This window comes from Agelaius phoeniceus, chromosome 17 (assembly GCF_051311805.1).
Source record: "Agelaius phoeniceus isolate bAgePho1 chromosome 17, bAgePho1.hap1, whole genome shotgun sequence".
Classification (NCBI taxonomy): Eukaryota; Metazoa; Chordata; class Aves; order Passeriformes; family Icteridae; genus Agelaius; species Agelaius phoeniceus.
The window spans coordinates 12906534-12923528 of NC_135281.1; the positions used below are offsets into that span (position 1 = coordinate 12906534).

General features: G+C 46.3%; 1 long non-coding RNA gene across 1 annotated transcript; it reads left to right on the top strand.

Moving 5' to 3' along the window:
- The first annotated feature begins 315 nt into the window (after positions 1–315).
- Positions 316–11128, top strand: LOC129127536 (uncharacterized). The gene is made up of 2 exons (XR_013184565.1): positions 316–607; positions 10826–11128. It is a non-coding gene; the product is annotated as an uncharacterized LOC129127536 (long non-coding RNA).
- Positions 11129–16995: the final 5867 nt, after the last annotated feature.

A 16995-nucleotide genomic window follows, 5' to 3' on the forward strand; every position in this document is an offset into this window, starting at 1 on the left:
TGAGCAGTCTTGTTCTGTCAACAAAACGCTGTGTGTTTATAAGGACCCTCGAACGTGTTTTTAAAAATACTTTGCGGGTATTTTTAGCTGTGCAGCCTCCCCTGGCACAGCGGTCCCGTCCCGGGCGCCGCTCTCCCCCTCGCCCCGGTGTCCCGGGGGACATCTCCCACCGGGGATGTTCCTGCAGGGGCAGAGCCCCGGGCAGAGCACGGCCCGTGTTGTTCAGGCTGCACTGACATCTGTTGGCTCTTATCGAGCCGGGTAGGAAAAAACAAGCCCGTGTGGTTTCACGCAGGGAGATAGCGGCAGGAGCGAGGGACGGGCGGCGGTAAGGGACGGACAGACAGCGCCGGCCGGAGCAAGGGCGAGCAGCCGCGAAACTCAGCCGGCAATGACCGTGATCCCTGCGAAACAGGCAATTCCCACCCCGTCCTTCAGCTCCTGAAGGAGCACGAGTCGCCTCGCTGAAGGATAAATTGAAGCCCGCCCGTGTTGCTCCACTGCGAGCGCGTTCCTCGCTCCGTGTGAGTAATTAAAGCAGTGGGACACGAACACTCATTTCTGAATCAGTGTCTGCAAACATCGCACAGCCTTTTGGAAAAAGCAAGTAAGCCCCGAGCACAGCGTTTCGGTTGAAGTAGCGAACTCTTACTCAGATGTACAATTTGGATAACATAGCTGCAATGTTTAGTGTAATAAGCAGAGAACTGTACGTGCTGGAGTTCAGCCAGCATCCTGCTCTGGTTGGGAGCCCCGTGCTGCAAACCCTGTGTCGTGTGTCAGGCTCTTATTCACGGAATTAACACCAGGCTGAGCTGCAGTGGGTGACAGGGCTGCAGGCTGCTCTGCCAGCCTTGGGCATGGAGAGTTAGAGAGCTCTGCCTGGGGTGACTAAAACCTGAAGTGTGGCAAGTCCCAGGCCTGACTCAGCAGCCCAAGGGGTTTTCTGAGAAAAACTCTGAAAACGTGGGGCCCAGCTGGTTTGGTCCTCACAGCCCTTTGTGAGCAAGAGAAAGGGCAAACCAGTAGCAGGGAGGTGTTGTGGGCATGGGAGGATGTCATGTGGAAGAGGACTTCTAGAAGGCTTGAGAGGAAAGGAGACGACCATCAATTTTCTCTTTGAGTGGAAACAATCTCAGAAATCCTTGTCCCTGCTATTCCTCACAAATACTTGTTATATGATTGGGTCAACAGCATTTAATTTTGGCCACAATGTATAATCTCATTTTTTAATGTCAAATTTGCCCTTTGATTTTAAAGACAGCTTGTGCTGTTCAGGTTCTGAAATAATTTAAAACAGAATTAGCTGATTTTACAGCTTTATAAATCTCTCCTGGTTGGCTCCAGTGTAAGTAGGTTGTTAAATTCTACCAGTAGAGATTTCATCATTTCTCTGAGTGCTGCAGTTTAATATTTGCCATTGAAGCACTGGGTCAGGCTGACTTTGCCTGCTAGTCTTCACTGTTCTCATGCAGCTTTAAAGGAGAAAATGTCAGAGAAACAAGGGATCTACTTTCCTGGTAAAAAAAGCACAGGACATGAAAGCACCTCTGGCTGCGCAGGGCAGGGGATGTGGGCAAGGCTGCTGTCCCCACTGCCAGCAAGCCTGGAGCAGCCTGGCAGCCCTGCCATGAGCCTCTGTGCCAGCACACTCCTGAGCCAAGGGACAGTGGGAGCCGCCAGCACCACGAGGCTGAGCAAGCCCAGGCTCTCAGGAAGGCACTGCAGTGACATTCCCACAAGAGCTGGAAGCAGCAGCCCTGCAGAGCACTTGGAGCTCCCACTGCACCTTCTCTGTTGTGTGACACCTGCCTGTCATTGGCACTGCAGGAAATAGAGGCGTCCATGCACTGCAGCTGTAGTCATAATTCTGATTATTTGTGCACTGCTCCCAGGGCAGGATACCATCAATGGTTGTGGGGGGAACAGGGGAGATGCTCCCAGGGCACAGCAGCTGCCTCTGCTCCTTGTCACACTCTGTCACGGCCTGGGGACGGTGTCACAGCTTCCCCAGGCACAGGCTCCTGCTAAGTCAGTCACAGCAGTGAAGGAGCAGTTTTGCTCTGTTCCTTGCTCGCAGTAGTGCAGTTCACACCCTCGCTGGTGGCTCTGCAGCTGCAGTGGAGCGTTTCCCCAGGGCAGGCACACACGGAGCGGATTTTGGCGCTCTCCTGTGCCCCAGCACGGTGGGATGGGCTCAGCTGGCAGCCGGAGATGCCCATGGCCGGGCAGCCCTTCCTCCCTTCCTCCCTTCCTTCCTTGCCCTGCTCGGAGCTGCGGCTGGTGCCCGAAGCCGCAGTGACATCCTCTAGATGTCACCAGTGCCCCGGGCTGTGCCTGCTCTGCGCTCCCCGTCCCTCCGTGTCCCCCAGGAGCAAAGGCAGAGCCCGGGCTGGCGGCTCCAGGGCCCTCCGTAAGCTGCTGCTGAGGCCCCGGGGTGCTCACACCAGCCTCATTAAAAGGTGAAAAAAGAACGACGCTGCTTCGTTTCTTTCTCAGCGTTTTGGCTGTTATTTCCTTCCATGCTTTCTCACATCTGGTGTCTCATCCATTCAGATCTCTGCCTTTTCTTCCTCCTTGCTGATGCTGCAGTGCTCAGGTGCAGGCACAAAAGGGAGTGATCAGGAATTTATCACCTTTCCTCTTCTGGTGCGACAACAGGAAAAACCCTTGGCAAATACAATGTTCCCTCTCATCCTCCTCCCGTGCTGAATTTTGCTGTTACTTCACTGTCGTATTTTTCAGCTTCCCAATGGTTTCTGTAGAGTAAGGATTAACTCTTTGCCTGGACAGAGCCAAAACACATCAGGTCGGAGTGTCCAAGGAAAAAACTTGTGGTTTTTAGGAGAGACTGACAGCTGCCCTTCACCCAGGAGGGTCCTTCTGTGCTGACCTGGAGCCCTGCAGCCTCCACTGAACCAAATGGAAAGGCTCAAGTGAAAGAACAGTGCTGCCAAGGAAAAAACACCTTGAAGTCTCTCATTTGTAAAGCCCTCCTGGAAGTGGAAAGCATTCACGATTCTCCTTGTTGTTATTACTGCTGAAAAAATTACAAGAGAATTGACCAACGAAGGCAATGAAGTCTTTTCATAGTAAGGAACAGTTCCATGTGGCAAAAAGACACCTTTGCTTACATGATACAAGATACTTTGGTTTCCATTTAAAAACGTGCTTTTCTGTATCTCAAGGAGTGTTTTTCTCTGGGCAGGGAGGTTTTGATGAGCTTTATTAATTTTTGCTGAGGACATCTGTGCCCCCATTATGAAATAGTTCTTCCTTACAGCCAGCACCAGCCAGTCTGCAGTCTTTCCAACAAGATTTTAGGTGTAGAATGCAAAGTTGACCATCACTCAGCCTTCACATGGACTGAATTAAATTCCACTGAGAGCAGCAGTACCCTGGAGCTGGAGCAGAGGAGCAGACGAGTGTGTGGAGCCTGCAGTTGTAGTCATAATTCTGATTATTTGTGCACTGCTTCCAGTGTCGCTCCTTAACTCATGCTGCGGACTGGAGAAGGGCTCGTTCCTCTGCAGCACTGACACTCCACAGACACAAACTCCCTTTGCCAGGCTGTAATTAAGGCACAGTCCCTGGAATAATTCCCTTTCCTGTGTGGGAGCAGCAGCAGCTGCCAGGGCAGGGGAAGCCCTGGGAATTGGCGTGAGGCAGGGCATGGCCTGACCACCTGCATTGTTTCAAGTGAACATTTCCACCCATGTGCTGAGGGGTGCAAACATATTCCAGCATCCTGACTGAGCTCTGGATGGGAGCTCTGCTTCACCCCCTGATTAATTCCCTTTAAAGCTAACAATAACATAGAAGGAGACTGCACACAAGTACCAGCCTCCAAGCAGCTTGTAATTGCTTTTTTGGCAAAAAATTGTAAAGGGCTCTGTGTTTCCAGAGCTGCAAGGTTCATTCACAGATACATTTGGCAAAAGAAATCACAGACCCACCATACACACTCTGCTGGATTATCTACTACAAAATCCTTAGCCAAAGATTAAAAGGAAAAATCACAGATGCATTTCAGCTTTCACAGTTTAAGTAGCAAATGGCTTCAGCAAATAATTAATATGACAGAAAGAGGATTTGCTGAGTAAGGCAACATCACCAATATTACTAGATCAACCTAATTGTGTTCTGCCTTGCTGGTTAACCCTGCCCTGAGTACTACTAAGGACATAAACCAGGAGTCTTGTGCTGTTGTATCTCTGCTCTCCCCAGCCTCCAGCCTGGTTTGCTCTGAGCTGGGTTGGTACAGGATGAATAGGTGGAAATATTTAACACTGTAGCCATTCCTCAAAAGCGTTTGAGTTATTTTAGGTAGATCATGCAGGCCTGTGGTGCTTGGGTTGCTACTTAGAATGTTCTTTCAAGTCTCTTCACTTGGCCTGTTAAGCACTTAAGGATAAATTGCATAGAGACTGTGGGCATACATCTTAACTCAATGACTAGACTTTTGAGTATTAATAAAAAAATCAGGTTTGTTTGTTTGTTTGTTTGCTTTCAATGTGGAGAGCACTTCTGCTCTGCTAGTTGCTTGTATCAGGAAAGAAACCAAGCAGAGAAACTCTAATTTAGAAAGGATGATCCTACAGCTACATTTCAAAGAATTTGTTCAGCAATAAAGAGTCTGGATTAAAGTGAAACATAAGGGATCAATAGTTCCCATTTCAGAGAAAATGAGGATTATTGGACAGAAAGCAAATCCCAGCCTTTGGTTTGATGATTGGAAATGCATACAGTAAATGTACCTGCAAAGCAATCGATGGACGCAGTTTGTGCTTTGCCTCTGAGAGCTGAAGGGCAAGGAAACAGGAGCAGCTCCCTGTGAGCTTGTGCCCCCTTTCTGAAGCAGTGAGAACAATTGCTGTTGGCACAGGGACACTCCTTGCACCTCATCCTCATCAGCAGTTGGATTCCTGTTTTCATAAATGGTTTCTCCTTACTCGTAAAATATGCATGGTCTAAATTGTAGGCTATGGTATATAACTTCATTTATCCTGCTGAAACTGTAGCATTCTTACAGTTCTCATACATGAGTGCAATTTAACATAGAAAGCTCTCCTGGAAAAGAAGGATAATTTTTTCCCCTCTTCTATTACAAAAAAAAAATTACTTTAAATTCCATTAGCTGAGTTTTTAATAACTGATATGAACGTGCTTTCCTGTGTTTATTATTTTTGGAAACTTGTTTTGAAGAATAGTCTGTACAACATACCTTTGGTTATTCTTTACCCTTAAAGAAAATACTCAGTAAACTTGGTACATGAAACAATTGGACAACTTGAATATATGACCTAATTTATGAGTGTTGCTTTTTTTGGCACAACTTACCCCTCATTGAAAGCAGCACCCTGTAACTGCATTATTAGCTTGGCAATACCCACTGCAATGAAGAGGTAGCTGAAATCTGTGCTTCTCCATCCCATTTACAATCCAGATTTTACAGCCCCACACTTTGAGGGAATAAATTGGCAATAAAAAATTGTTGACTTACAAAACATGCCAGTTGTTCTTTTATTTTGTTTTAAACTGGCTTTTGGTCAATTTTCTGTCTGAAGAAATAAAATCAACAATTTTGTTGATTTTCAACAAAATTGAGAATCAATTTTTCAAACAAATTAAAAACAATTTCAGGGTTTTTCCATGTGTTATTGATTAATTTAAAATAGAGATTTTGTTCATCAAAGGTTATTAATTCTACTTTCATTGGTTACGCAATAACTACTCTGATTTCAATAAAAGATGTTTTACATTTGGGGTAGAAGAGAAATCAGGAAAATGTGCTTCTCTGTACTTCAAAAAACAAACCAATCCCTTTCTCATTATCTAAAAGTCAAAGTTTACCCAAAACTTCTTGTTAATAGATTTTATTTGCATTCATATCAACCTCTCGCTACCTCCAAACCTTTCACCTCTTATCAGAGTGTTTTCCCTTCAAAATGCACCAACAACCCACATTCCCAGTTTGCCTTCAAGCTGCAGGGAGAGGGTCTAGGACACTCTGATTACAGCAGTTTTCATAACGAGATAAAATGCTGCAGTCACAACCAAAGCGGAGCCGTGGAGGAGCCAAGTTCGTGCTCAAGGCTGTCCCACAGAGCCCCAGCAGAGCCCTGGGGTGATGGGGAGGTGGCTCTGAGCTGAAACACCTCATCCCCACCATCAGCAGCACAGCCAAACGCGTGTGGGGTTTCCTGTAAGGCCGTGGTGGTTCTCAGCTGGACTCAGCTGCAGTTTCAGAGCTCCCCACCCCACACAATGCCCTTTGTTTCCCTCTCAGATTCCCATTTGAGGGCTCGTGACCAGAGCCGCTCATGCCTTGCGTAGTTCCCCATTCCTTCCTGCTTAGGGAACATCCTGCTTGTCCCAGGTTTCTTTGCAGGGCTAAATACCTCCCCAGAGGAATTCTTCCCTCCAATCACACAATCAGCTCTCATCAGCTTTGGCTTTGAACCACAGCGACTGCCCTGCACTGGCACAGAGAGAGGAATTCCATGTTTGCTCACTCCCTGCCCAGGTGAGCCAGCCTCTCAGAGCAAAGTAAAACTGTGTTTTCATTCTGGTGCTGTATTGTACTCTCCCTCAACCTGAAACATGTGAGGAATGATGTGAGGGACAAACCAGAATTACTTGGCCAAGGCCCTGGGGGGATCCCTGCAGTTGGGAGCGTTCACTGCCAGCCTCTCAGGGCAGCCACACGCAAAGTCCAGCTCTGGTTATTAAATCCTGGGAGCTTGTTCCAGCCCTGCCAGTTTATCATAGCCCAAGAATTTGGCTTTTTTGGGAGAGCCTGGAGCAGGGAGTGGCCAGTGCTGGAGGCTGCACAGGAGAACACTGGTGTTGGGAACACTTGTCATTTGGTTTGTCCTCGGCACTTCAGCACGGGACGTGGAATCCGGAGGGGAGGGTTCTTTATAGCCAAGTGAAACTTTCTTCTTCCTATGCTGACTTAATTAACTGCTGGGGAAAAGAGCCATTTGCTGATACTGAAGAAAAATGCAGCAATTAGACTTCACCTCCATTTTCTGATAGTGCTCAGACCTCACAGTGTGCTGTGCAATGCCCACACAAAGCCTTTGCAACCTGGACTCCCTGATTTACACCTATAAAAGCTGTGGCCACTGGGACAGACATCCTCTCCAAACCATGCTGCCTTTTTGACTTGTGTAGTTTGTAATGTTCTAAATCTCTCTCAACATCACACCAGGAAAGGTGCTGCTTGTGTACCTCTACAATTTTTGTGGGGAAAATAAGGTGCAAGTGTGGTTTAATTGCAGCTCCTCCATGCATTCACAGTCTGACTGTTGCTAAGGCAACTTGTGATTGAGAGACACAAGATAAACAAGAATCTCTCCAAAAAGTGACAGGGAATGGGCACAGTAAGGAAACAACACAAGTTCCTCCTGCTCTGACCTTCTCTTCAGCAGCACAGTTAAACATTGTGCTAAGCAGAGGCTGTAACCTGTAACTAAAATGTCCTTAGGACAGTTTTACTAAATGCCAGTTGTGCCAACGTGAGCATTTGATGTGTGCACACAGGAACCCAGCTCGGCTGGGACGCTCCAGGTGTGCTCCTGCAAACCCTCAGCTGGGCTTTGCTGTGCTGCTGGGCTGGGAACAGGCCTGGGCTGCCACAGGGCAGCACATGGCACAGAGAGGGAGAGGGCTCCTGCTCCCAGACCTTCCAGCCCAGCTGGGAGCAACACTGAGGAGTGCCAGGACCACACCTGGCTCCTGAAGCAGAAGTTGCTGCTGCCCAGAATGTTCCTTTGGTTTTACCAGTTCAGTGATGCCATGGAAGGTAGGAGAAAACACATTGCATGTGCTCAGGAGCAACAACTGCTGTTCAGGACACCAATCTCTGCATTTTTGACCTCAGTTGCTAAGTAACAATGTTTAAAGCAAGATAAGTCACCTGCTCCAGGGGTGTTTGCAGCCACACAGGGGGATAATTATAGAAAAGGTGTCAAATCAGGGTGGTGAGAACATCACACCCAACAGTTTTGTTTTCTTCTTATTGCAGGAGGGGACAAACACATCATCTTCTTCTGGAAATCCTTGGCCTGCTGCTTAAGGGAGCAGCAGTTAAATACTGGAGACATTTCTGTGCTGCCCCAATGGCAGCACGGTGGCATTTGGAATAAATACACTCTGCTCTTTTGGTCCTGTGTGGCTCAGCACCAGGGAAGCAGGGAAACCAAACCAAGAGTGCCCATTAGCACTGATTTCCAGAGGGAGGAAAAACTGTCACTGCTCTATTGAATTTTGTTGGGGAAAAGGAAAAAGAAAGGTTTTGTGAGCTGCAGTTTCCCTTACACCACTGAGCTCCTGCTGATCCCCAGCCTGGTGTGAGGCTCCAGGAGCAGCAGGGCTGCTTGACCCTGCCCTGAGGTTGGAGCCTTATTTTAATCACTGAGAGGTTGCTGGAACAGTGTCACAGGAGGGCCAAGCACCACCAAGCTCTGCTGCAAGCTTCTCTCCTGTTCACCAGGAGCAGAAAAGGCTTTCAGTGTGAGCAGGGTTTGCACTGAGTGCTTTTGGGGCTTTTCTTTTGCACTAACTTTCATCCTTCTATTTTTGTTTGGCTTTCTCTGTTAAAGAGAGCTGGAATGTATTTGCCAGTCAGCCAGAAATAATTTCAATGACTTCTGCTTCAGTCAGTAAGCTAAATAATCCATCAACCTGCATGGGATAAACAGGGTGTAAAAGATTCTTTAAAACAAAATTCCTGTTTAGATGTTTGTGACAGCCAGTGGAGAGGAGATGGATGAAGGAAATGGTGAGGGACCTCCAGCAAGGTGCTGCAAACAGCCCTGCAAGGCTCAGGTCACCCAGGCTATCCCAACATGGGCACCCTTTGATTCTGAAGCCTTTCCAGAGCCTCTCTAGGTAGGATTGATCAAACACTTTGTGTTATCTGCAGCAGAATCTCACAGATGTTTCCTGGCAGAAACCTTAAGCAGAACACCAAATGTTTCAACATCACATACAAAGCTGGTCCAGGGCCAGCCCTTTACGTGGTGCTTTGTGTTTGCCCATAGTGCTGCATGTGCCTGTCAAATCCTCTTCCTGTTTTGGAGATCAGATCTGGGGATGGAGAGCTTCCAAAGGCTGGCCAGCTCCAAAGTAAGCTGTGCTCCACAAAAATAAAAACAATCATATCAGAAGAAGTATTAATACTCGGATGAATAATTGTCTCTCTATTATTTCCTGCCTTGCAAGCTTGCATGTGTTCTAGGAGGGGGCAGTTTTAGAAGGCAAAGGCTCAATTCCTGCTGGCCAAAGGGATTAAAGTCTCCTGCTCTCACAGCATTTACATCTCACATGCCAAAGTGAAATCCAACAAAATACACCTTAAGAACCATCCTCATCCCTTCTGACATTCATACAAAGGGCTCTGGGTTAGGTTTGTGGGCTTGCCCATTGCCAAGTCTGCTGAAGACAAAGGAAATGCTATTTTGCCATCAGGGAAGGATTTCAGACAGATGGCAGGAGTGGTGAAGTGCTGTGGAATTTCTTGTGAAGGATGATTCAGGAAGAACGTTGATGGGATACCCAGTCTTAGGAGAAAAATGCGACAGCCAAATGGAAAATAAAGTTGTGTGTGAGTGTGGATGCCCATAACAAACAAATGGCTGGTGTTTTAAACACCAGGCCTACAGCCAGGGTCTCCTTGGCTTTGGTTTAACCTTACGTCTTCAGGAAGAATATTTCCCAATTTGCAATCTGGATTTATTCATTAGGGCTGGTCTGACAGGAAATTAAAAAAAAATACAATAGAATAAAATTGAAGTATGTGACTAGTTGAAAAAAAAAAGTTTAGACCTAAAAAATTAGCATTTCTCACTTCTTAAGTACTTTCTGAATCAAATCCGAGTTTTCTGGTGACTTCTATATCACTGCAGTTACAGGTTTATGTCATGAGGACACTGAGTTCAGATAAAATTCACACCTAATTTAGAGCAGCCATTGCCTTAACTTTGTTTTCCACCAGTTGAATGAAACTAATCAAACTAAGACAGAAGAAATGTGAGGATTTGAAGCAAACCAAGAGCCCAGTGGGGGAAAAGCAGCATCTCCAAGATGCAGGTGAAGCAGCAGCATCTCTGTGTCTGTGCAGAAAATGACAAAATGCAAAAGGAGAGGGTGGCAGCCCTGGCTGGGCCACAGCTCAGGGCAGGGAAGAGCCAAGGAGCCATTTCCAGCAGGAAAGATGAGGTGGGGAGGTGGAAACAGCCCAGCAGGATGGGGATGTGTCTCCACAGGCAGGAATGAAACTCTCTGTCCTCCAGGAGCTGCACCCAGAGCTGCCCTCACCCAAAGGCACTGAGTGTATTTTAGCCAGACATTTTCCACTCTGTCCCTCCCAAACACTGCTGCTGCCCAGCACACTTCACTGCACATGGAAAATTATTTTCTTCCAGATGTTCCTACTTAGAACTCAATAACTGCCTCCAACTACATGAGCATCACATTAAAAACACTAATAGAGGGACTAAAAGCATGAACTTGTGTTCCATTATGCCATGGTTAACTGGTGCTAAAAATCTGACCACGCACTGAGAGCAGCTCACACAGCATTTACAGGCACAGCTCCCTCAGATTTTGTCTTTCTAAATCACCCACAAAGCTCTGGACTCCTCTGATTTTTAGATTGTTTTAGTGATTTGAATGGGTGGTTACCCCTCTTCGGGGCTGAGCATGAAGAGCAGCACCTGGGCAGGAAAGCAGAGGGGAAATATTTGCCACTGGGCAAGAACCTTCTGTTACCTGTGCCCAAAATGATCATTGTCTATTCATTCTTCTTTTCTGATAGGCTCAGAGATCTTCAAACCCACTCATTTGCACCACAGGCTGAAGAATTCAGTGGAGCAGAAGCAGCAGGAAAGGTGAGAGGTGGGAGCCACAGGCAGCACCAAGGGGGAGATGCCAGGGATGGATCCTCACCTGCTCCCTGCTCTGTTCTCAGCCTGAGGAATCTTTCATCAGAGGCAGATCACATCCCTTCCCCATCAGTCCAGAATGAAGCAGCAGGCAGGATACTCAATGAAGTTCTCATTATGGTCACTGCCCTGGGATCTGTTTCTGAACAGGCAATAAAAACCCAAAAGCCAAACTACCTGTCACAGTATGCACGTGATCAGACTGAAAAAAAAATCTAAAAAAATTTAAATATAATAACACTTAATAGTTTTTAGGTTTTACAGGATGTGACCCTTGTGTGGACTGAAGAGGGGATGTCATTGTCCTCAATGGGCACTGCTGCAGTGGGGTCTGTGTGTCTGCCCCTGTGCCACTCTCATTTTCACACTGTACATCCTCTCTGTGCCTTTCACAGAAAATTCAGCTTCTGACAAAGTAATCTGGCAACAGTGTGGTGCCCTGAGTGAGGGGTAAGGGCAAACACACCCTGAAATTCAGAGGGGTTAGGGAAGGGGTGCAATTCAGGTGATTTAACTCACATCATCCCTTCAGTGCCCATAAATCAGCACCAGACTGGGATTATCAGTGACTGAGTCAGCAAAAGCTTTCAGGAAAGACTTGGTCAATATTCTGTTACCACCTGCACCTGCAGTGGTTAAAAGCTCCATTATCCCCTCCTCTGATTTATTTATTTATTCATCGGAGCTAAAAATGCTCTTTAGCAATCTCACCCTCTTGTTCCTAGAAAACAGAAATGATTCATTTGAACTCTTTTTTTTCCTCCCACCCCCATGTCTCAGGATATTTCATGACGATGAAATGGAGGAGTCAGAGGTGTTTTATTTGTCTGCCTTGGGCTTTGCTTTGTGGTGCCCAAGCCAGGCAGAATTTCTATTTCGTGATCATTCTGAATCCCAGGAATTTCTGCTTCAATTCTTGCTTTGGCTCTGCCCTTTATTCTTTTTTTGTATGTCATTTTATCGGTTCCAAGGCCAACAAAATCCTTCTGGATGACAGATTATTTCTCCACAGGTAGGTTTTTCTTACTACTGATGAAGTTTTTCTTAGTATTGAAGTGAGGAACTTTACAAATGAGACATTTTTAAAGTACAATGAATGTCCTTCAGTCCAATGTTAGAGTGGATTAGCAAGGAGAGACGACTTGAAACATTTTGTTCATGAACTGCAGACAATTCATGGACTTGAAAATGAGAACTAAATTGAGTAAAAAGAAAAAAAATATTTATTCATCCTAAAGTTTCACTGGCTTTCAAAGCAAGATTTGCTTCCAGAGTTTCAAGCCATTAAGAATGTCTGTTGGAACCATCTCCTATATTTAAAAATCTGTAGATTCCTCTGAGAATAATTATAGACCAAAATTCCAGCTAATTTGGTTTCTAGAGAACAGTAGCTGTCAAATATTTTCACAGTTTGGATTTTTTCCCTGGGCCACTAAATTACATTGTGCCTTCAGTGCAGGAGAATCATTTGTTCTGCCAAATATTGTTGGGATTGAGGGAGGTTGGCTCTGTGCACTTTGATCTCATCCAGTTGCTGCTTCATGACTGCACAGGTCAATCCTGAAGGTAAATTTCCATTTATGCAGGGAGGAATGTTTTCCCCTCCAACTGTGATGCATGTTTGCAGTTAAGTGATGCTGAATATATTTTTGTCTTAATTTTTGTTATAAATCCAATTTTTAATTTTTTTTAAATTAAGGGATATGACCTCAGCATCCAAACTGTGATTTGAAGGTTTCTCTTTGTAAAAGCTCAATCACACAGCTCAGGACCATTGTCCTGCTCCTCCTGCCACAGCACAGAAGGACCAGAGTGAGACTCTTCATCCATTGCCTTCAGCTGGGGGCTTTGCTCCACCTCTGCAGACACGAGGGGAATTCCCTCTGATCCCCAGACATGGATAAGCTGGAGCAAGTCCAGAGGAGGCCCTAAAGATGCTCTGAGGGCTGGAGCTCCTCTCCTGTGAGGACAGGCTGAGAGAGCTGGGGTTGTTCAGCCAGGAGAAGAAAAGGCTCCAGGGAAATCTCAGAGCCCCTTCCAGAGCCTAAAGGGACCCCAAGAGAACTGGAAAGGGACTTGGGACAAGGGGAAATGGCTTCAAGTTGGAAAAGGGCAGATTTGTTTAGGTATTGGGAAGAAATTCTTCCCTGTGAGGGAAGCACCTCACACCTGGAGTTGGTTTTCCAATGAAGCTGAGGCTGCCCCTGGATCCCTGGAGTGTCCCAGGCCAGGCTGGACAGGGCTGGGAGCAGCCTGGGACCATGGCAGGAGGTTTGGATCCAGGCAGTCTTTAAAGTCCCTTCCAACCCAAACCATTCCATGATTCCTTCATGGAGGACTGGTCCAATCCTAAATAATTCCTCCACGAGTATTTCAGACTCATGGTCTCATTGCTGGCAGCCTCCCCTACACTAAAGTCTCTCTGGTGCCTGGAACAGCTGCTTATTTCTCCAACTTGGGCCTTTGAGATGTAAATAGTGTAATCCAACTTCAAGAGGCAAGGAAATATTAGCAGAATTTAATGTAAATATTGTATAAATCATCCCAAAATAGCACGGCCACGGGATCAGCCAAAGACACTAACTGAAAGTTAAACAGACTAAGTAAATATAGACTAAATATATTCCCCTCCTGGAATTGCCACTGGAATGGATCCAGACAGGAAATAGGTTAAAATACAGTCTTGTGGCAGTGATATTAAAAAGCCATTGGCCCGTTTGGTGACATTTATAATGAATTTTATGTACTCCATACATTTTTAATACATGCCGAGTTAAATATTATCAAATCTATAAAAAGATTGTGGAAAAAAATGTCTGGTTTCATATGGGTGGACGCTGCCTGGAACTCTCTCTGTGGGTTTTGTGTAAGAGAAGTGTTTGAAAGAAAACATGAAAGGGAAAAATAAAAATCCCTGCACAGCAGTTTTGGAAAACTATTGCTTTCCCATCCAGAGCCCAGGAGACATCACATACCAAGGCAAGAGAATTTCCAAGAGACAAACCACAATGGGGACGGAGGAGGAAGATGCACTAATTCCAACCCTTACACGTGCAAATGGAGAAAAATCAATTTAATTGCCTGGTGTGCCCTTGTGCAGCTTCAGGGTGAGGGCAGTGCAGTACAGGAGGGCCCTTTGCCTGTATGGATGCTGCTCCAGCTGGAGCAAATGGGGTCAGTAGCAGCTTTGTGCACAGGTAACTAGAAAATAAAACATGCCCTGACCCACCTGAACAACCTTGGAACACAGGTGCTTGTCTAGATGTCCCAAAGACTATTTTCCAAAAAACTGCTTTTTGCAGAAGTTTGTCCACACACAAACAGGATGGGATTTCCATGCTCCCTCTCTCACAGGCCCCAGGGACAGCAGGGCTGTTGATCTCTCCACACTCAGCTCCAATCCAGAGGCTACAGGTAAGGTCCAGCACACCCAGAGGGAGCCCAAATCCCTACTGCACCTTCCCAGGGTCAGAAGTGCCCAGCACAACTTAATTCCCAACTATTGTTTTGCCCAAATGCATCTTTCTGGAGCAGCAGGTCTGTTGCCAGTTCCCAGTTCAGAGAGCACAGTGCCAAAATGGGATAATTTGCTGAATTTCCTCAGGCAAAACACAGCAAAGGCAGCACAGGCCCTGCCTGCAGCAAGGTTTACAGGCTGAGCACATCACAGACAGGTTTGCCCTGACTGAGCACCAGCTTCACTTTAACAAGCAGACCAACAGACCAGCCTTGTGCTCCCAGGTCTGTCACACGTTTCACAGCAAACTGCTGCCCACAGGGATGGTCTGGACCATGGCAGAGACAATGCTTAACTCTCCTGCTCCCTGTCAGCTCCCACTGGGCCATCCTGGGAACAGCAGCACAGCCCCAAGGAGGAAATGAGGAGATCTGAAGAGCTGCATGAGCTCCTGGTTACCATCCTCCTTTTAAAGGTGCTGGGCTCCCAGCTGCAGAGGTTTAAGCTCTAAGACCCACAAAGGACCAGGAGGCACCTCCCAGGCTCTGTAATCCTGTGCCTGCTTGGGAGGCAGCTGAGGAGGGGAGGACCCCTGGGAACCCGGGGTTTGGGGGTCCCCAAGGCTCTGAGGTACCTGTGAGGGGCTGCCCAGGGCTTGCAGGGCTCTGCAGGTGCTCCCTGCCCAGCGTGGGAGTGTTGCTGTTTAAAGTTGCTAAAGTGGTGCCAGAACACACTTCAAGTGCAGATCTAAACCCAGAGGTCGAAGCCCTGGTGCCTGGAAGTGTTTCCTGTAAATAATTCCTGCTCTTCCCCACCAGGGAATTTTCTGTGTCAGAGATGTTGGGACACAGGGTCAGGGGGGCTTCTGGAACCTGCTCACCCCAGGGGCTGCAGGGACAAATTCCAGCTCTGCTGCTCAGCATGGGCTTATTCTTGTTTTGGTAATGACCTGACAGATTAATTTTTATGTATTTGCTGTTTGTAAGAGAGTTTTGGGATCTCCCCTGTTGAAGACTGCTTCCAGGTCTAACACCAGGATGCCTCAGGGCAAACCCAGGAGTTAAAATTGCACAGCACCCAGAAACAGGTGAGCAAACTAAGGGAACTGAAATTCCACTCATTAGGGGTTAAGAAACATTGTGAGCTTAATGGGAATGATCCCAGGGCAAGCTCTGTCAAATACAGAGGAAAGAGAATAATTTATTTGGCAAATGCAGCTCACAAATCACTGTCTTCTGTAGGCCCAAAGCTTGTGCCCTGGAGAATAAACCTTTTATCAAAACAGAAGGCAATAATAATGTACATGAGGAACAGCAAGAGATTTTATTACAGATTTGAAAGAGCCTTGATTTTTATTTTGTATCTCTGATGCACAGGAAGCATCAGACTTTTTTTATTATTAGGTGTTGAATTCATTTATTTTACTGTCCTTTAGCAAAGTTCAGCTGGTTTTCAGGTTTTGATTTCCCAAACATTTAATTTGCTTTTCAAGTTTTTCTTAATAGATTTCTTTAATATGAGGTACTTAGTTTTAAAAATGGCCTCTATTAAGTGCCTTCCAAATTAAATCCAGCAGAATTATATGCCTTGAGACACAGCAAAATTGAAGAATATGATAATCAGCCATGAAAATCAAACTTCTCTGTTAGCATTCAGTGAATAGCATCAGAATTGAGCCTCAAAGCCATAAAGCCACAGGCCACTTTTTATGTAAAAATATGGCAAAACCCTACATTTCAAAATAAGAATTGATTAATTTGAAGAATACTTCTACAAGATGGAGATTGAAGATGATCTGAGCATTGAAATTAGAACATGTTACTATTTGCTTCAATGTCTGTAATAAAAATAACTTCATCAACACATTTCCCACAGCAGTTTCTGCTACCAGGTAGTGCTTTACACCAAGTGTTGAGAATTACCAAGGGCAGAACTCATTCAGACACAAATTTCTAAAAACCCAGGTGGAGCAGGGAGCCAGAACAGCAAGGGAGAAACAAATACAGGAAGTAAGGGAGTTCTGGGGTTGCAGTTTTTTTTAAGTTACATTTTGTCTATCAAATAGGGCCACACAATCAGAATGAAACACATCCTTCTCCCTCTGCATGAAGCTTTCCAAGAAGTCTTTAATCAAAAAGTTCTTGGTGCCCCTCAGTGTTGGAACTCCAGCTAAAACCAACCCCAGTTCTCCAGGGAAAGGGACAATCCCTGCCTGGAGAGCAGCCAGGGGGGTGCTGGGGGGGATTTCTCACCACTGAGGCTGCTGGAGCCAGGAAATGCTTCCAGAGGCTGCTCTGGAGCCCAGGACAGGGACTGGGGCTCTCTGTTCCCAGCCCTGTCACTGCCATGACATCAGCTGGGACCAGTCACTTCCTGTGGGTGTCCCTGTGGCTGTACAGAAACTCACACTGAGCACCCTGAGTGCTGCTGAATCAAATGAAGGGAATCACAAAGCTCTGCAGGACTGCCCCAAAGCACTTGCTGCAAGCTGTTCCTCCCTCAGCTCTGTCTGAGTGCTGGGAAAAGGAATGTGAGCAGGGTGATGATGTTGTACACAAGGGTTTGGAGCACTCAGTGTTCTCAGAA